The sequence below is a fragment of the Equus quagga genome, unplaced genomic scaffold, assembly GCF_021613505.1.
Source record: "Equus quagga isolate Etosha38 unplaced genomic scaffold, UCLA_HA_Equagga_1.0 270_RagTag, whole genome shotgun sequence".
Taxonomy (NCBI): domain Eukaryota; kingdom Metazoa; phylum Chordata; class Mammalia; order Perissodactyla; family Equidae; genus Equus; species Equus quagga.
This window is the reverse complement of record NW_025799872.1, coordinates 1,438,306-1,443,396: the sequence shown is the minus strand read 5'-3', so window position 1 is coordinate 1,443,396 and position 5,091 is coordinate 1,438,306.

Below are 5,091 nucleotides of genomic sequence, written 5' to 3'. Positions count from 1 at the left end.
GGCGCCCTGCGGGCCCTCGGCCTGCGCGCGGCCATGTTGAGGTGACGTGGGGGCCGTTCGCTGAGTTGTCGGGAAGACAAGCGGCGGGAAGACGTGCTCCCTGGGACTAAGCGCTGAACGACCGGGGCCGTTGTCCCGCCTGCTCACAGGCCTCTCCCGGCTCCCGCGAACCCGGACGGCGAGGGCGGCTACTCCCCTCAGGACCCGCTCTGTTCGCGCGCCCGCGCGCGTTTTCCAAGATCCGCCTGAACCCGGGGCTACATCGCATCTCATCCAAGTTCACAGAACTGAGAATCACACGCGTAGGGGCTCTAGACGCTTAGAACCAAACCAGAAGTCGGTAGCAGAGAGACAGCGGGAAGTTAACGCCCGGAGTTAAACAACGCAGGTCTAAGTAATCCACGCGTCAAAGAAGTCTCAGGGGAATTTTAAAAACACATTTAAGTGAGTGAAAATGAAAACACAGCGTATCAAAATTTGTAAGTTGCAGCTAAAACAGTGGTAAGAGGAGGTTTTATACCACTAAAGGTTTACATTAGAAAAGAAGAAAATTCTCAAATAACCTAAGCTCCCACCTCAATAAACTAGAAAAGAAGGAAAAACCCAAAGCAAGAAGAAGGAAATGGTAAAGAGCAGAAAACAATGAAATTGAAAAAGAAAAACAATGGAGGAAAGAAAAAAGCTGGAATGAGTGTCTCCAAAGAGATAACTGCACCCCCATGTTCACAATGGCTAAAACATGGTGACAAATAGAAATGGCAAGCAATAGGATATTGGAGTATATGAGGAAGCCATTTGGTGTAAACCTAATTCAGCCTGACCTTGTTTTTCCAAAAAGGCCTGACTGTGGCCGTTGAGCAGGCATTGTATATCTGCTTTAGACATTTCCTATGGCAAGAACAAAGACCCTTGAGATAAAGGTGCAACTTCCCTGCCCCCCCAACATTGGCGTTTCCTTAATGATGCAGCATCTTTCCTTAGGCTAGGAACTGATTGCTGTGCTCACCTGTGACCACCCAGCTCGAGACAATAGACTTGCTTCCTGCTGCGCCCATGGAGATAGCAGACCCACAACCTGCTGTGTCCATCAAGTGCTGTGCCGACAGGGCAATCTTGTGACTATTGTAAGAGGGACATTTCAATCATATGTGAAACACCCTCTTTGAGGGTATATAACCACCCTGTATACCCCCACTTCTTTGGAGTGCTCCGTTCCTTTGTGGAAGGACTCTCCTGGGCCATGGTCCTCTCATTCTAGCTCAGAATAAACTCTCCCAAATTTTCATTTATAGATTGGTTATGGATTATTTTCGTTGACAATGGAAAGGACCTAAGCGTGCATCAGTGTGTGAACAGGTAAAGAAATGTGGTGTATATATATAATTGAATATTACTAAGACATAAATAGAAGGAAATCTTGCCATTTGCAAACATGGTTGGGTCTTAGGTCGTTAAGCCAAGTGAAATGTCAGACACAGAAAAACAAATACTGTATGATTTCACTTACATTTGGAATCTAAAAAGATAAAAAACAACTCATAGATACAGAGAACAGATTGGTGGTTGTAGTGTGGTGGGGACAGGATTTGGGCGAATTGAGTGAAGGTCGTCAAAAGGTACAAACTTCCAGTTATGATAAGCAAATCCTGGAAATGTAATAATACTGTATGTATATTTATAATACTGTATGTATAATAATAATGTATAATTAATAATACTGTATGTATATTTGAAAGTTACTGAGAGTGGATCTTAAAAGTTCTCATTACAAGAAAACAAATTGTAACTGTGCGTGGTGATGGACGTTAACTAGACTCATAATGGTGATCATTTTGCAATATATACATACAGTCATCCCTCAGTATCCTAAGGCGTATTTGTTCCAGGACCCCCCCCCCCCATACCCCGTGGGTACCAAAATCCAGAGATGCTCAAGTTGCATATAAAATGGCATAGCATTTGCATACAACGTACACACATCTTCCCATGTACTTTAAATTATCTCTAAATTACTTATAATACCTCATACAATGTAAGTGCTATGTAAACAGTTGTTAGGAAATAATGACCATAGAAAAATCTGTACGTGTTCAGTACAGACATAAGCATCACAGGCCTTTTGAACTGCAGTTGGTTGACTCTATAGATGCAGAACCCAAGAATATGGAGGGCCAACTGTACATCAAATCATTATGTTGTACACTTAAAACTAATATAATGTTATATGTCCATTACATCTCAGTAAAAAAAATTGTGGTCATGTGAGATGATGGATGTGTTAATTAAATTTATTGGGGTAATCATTGCACAATATATACACATATCAAGTCATGACATTGTACACCTTAAACTTATACAATGTTATATGTCAATTATATCTCAATAAAGCTAGGGAAAAAAGATTAAAAATTTTAAAATCTTTACCAAAAAAGACAGAGTTTAAAAGTAATGGAGAAAGATATAGCATGCTAGCACTAATCAAAAGAAAGCTGGAGTAGCTTTATTAATTTGAGACAAAGCTGACTTCAAAAGAAGGAAAATTATCAGGGCTAAAGGGACATTATATAATGATAAAGGGGTCAATTCTCTGAGATGACATGACAACCTTTAATGTGTATGGGCCTAAAAAAAACAAGCTAAAATGTGTCAGTCAAAAATTGGTAGGACTTCAAGGAGTAATAGTCAAATCCACTATTATAATTGGAGACTTCAATATTACTCTATCAGTAATTGACAGATCCAGCAGGCAGAAAATCAGTAGTGATATATTTGAAATGAACAGCACCATCAACCCACTGGATCTAATTGATGTTTATAAAAATAATTTATCCAACAGTAGACTATACATTGTTCTCGAGCTCACATGGAACATTCACTAAGATAGACCACATTTTGGACCATTAAACACATCTTAACAAACTTTAAAGAATACAAAGCATGTTCTCGGACAACAGTGGAATTAAACTAGAAATCCATAACTGAAAAGGAGCTGGAAAATCCCAAGATATTTGGAGACTAACCAACACACTTCTAAGAAACACATGCATCAAAAAATGTCTCAAATTTTAAAAACATTCTTAATTAAATCATAACAAAAATATAATTTATCAAAATTTATGAGATTCATTAAAAGTAGTGCTTAAAGGGAAATTTATGGTATCAAATGCATAGATTAGAGGGGAAGAAAGAGCTAAAATCAATAATCTAAACTTCCACCTTAAGAAGTTAGAGAAAGAAAAGAAAGATAAAACTAAAGCAAACAGAAGAAAAGAAATAGGAATTAGAGCAGAAATCAATTAAATTGAAACAGGATACTAATAGAGAAAAATCAACAAAACCAAAAGTTGGTTCTTTGAAAAGATCAATAGAGTTGATAAGCCTCTAGCAATGCTAAGAAAAAGAGAAAACGTACACAATTATTAATGTCAGAAATGAAAGAGAGGACATCACTACTGATCCTATGGATATTAAAAGGACAAGAAAAGAATTTTTTAAGAATTTAATTTTTTAGAGTTTTAGTTTCACAGCAAAATTCAGAGGAAGGCACAGAGATTTCCAATATACTTCCTGCCCTCATAAATGTATAGCCTCCCCTTGTTATCAACATCCTCCACCAGAGCTGTACATTTGTTACAACTGATAAACTTAGATTGACACATCATAATCACCCAAAGTCCATAGTTTACATTATGGTTCACTCTTGGTGTTGTACATTCTCTGGGTTTGGACAAATGTATAATGACGTGTATTGATCCTTACAGTATCCTCCGTGAAAAATCCTCGGTGTTCTGCGTATTCCTCCCTTCCCCTACCCCAACCCCTGGAAACCACTGACTTGTTTCCTGTCTCCATAGTTCTGCTCTTTCCAGAATGTCACACAATTGGAATCATACAATATGTAGCTTGTGGCTTCTTTCACTTAGTAATATGCATTTAAGGTTCCTCTATATCTTTTCATGGCTTGATAGCTCATTTCTTTTTAGCATGGAACAATAGTCTATTGGCTGAATGCACTACAGTTTATTTATCCATTCACCTGCTAAAGCACATTTTGGTTGCTTCCAAGTTGAGCCATTATGAATAAAGCCACTATAAACATCCATGTGCAGATTTTTGTGTGGACATAAGTTTTCACTTGCTTTGGGTAAATACCAAGGAATGCAAATGCTCAATCATATAGTAATAGTATGTTTGGTTTGTAAGAAACGGTCAAACTCTCTTCCAAAGTGGCTGTACCATTTTGCATTCCCACCAGCAATGAATGAGAGTTCCTTTTATTCTACATCCACGAGAGCATTTGGTGTCTCAGTGTTCTGGATATTAGCCATTCTAATAGATGTGTAGTCGCATCTCATTGTTGTTGTAATTTGGATTTCCCTGCTGACATATGATATGGACCATCTTTTCATTTTTTAATCAAGCTGTTTGCTTTCTTATTGTTGGGTCTTAACAGTTCTTTGCGTATTTTGTTATAACAGTCCTTTATCAGATGCGTCTTTTGCAAATATTTTCTCCCAGTCTAACTGGTCTTCTTATTCTCTTGACATTGCCTTCTGCAGAACAGAAGTTTAATTTTAGTGAAGTCCAACTTACCAATTATTTCTTTCATGGTCCAGACTTTGGTGTTGTATGTAAAAAGTCATCACCATACCCAAGGTCACCTAGGTTTTCTCCTATGTTATCATTTAGGAGTTTCATTGTTTTGTATTTTACATTTAGCTCTTTGATCCATTTTAAGTTAAAGTTTGTGAAGGGAGTAAGGTCTGTGTATAGGTTCATTTTTTTAATATGTGGATGCCCAGTTGTTCCAGCACCATTTGTTGAAAAGACTATCTTGGCTCCATTTTATTGTCTCTGCTCCTTTGTCAAAGATCAGTTAACTATATTTATGTGGATCTATTTGTAGTCTCTCTATTCTGTTCCATTAATCTATGTGTCTATTCTTTGACCAATGCCACATGTCTTGATTACTGTAGCTTTATAGTAAGTCTTAATGTCAGGTAGTATCAGTTCTTCTCCTTCAATATTGTGTTGGCTACTCCGGGTCTTGTGTCTCTCCATATAAACTTTAGAATCAGTTTGTTGGTATCT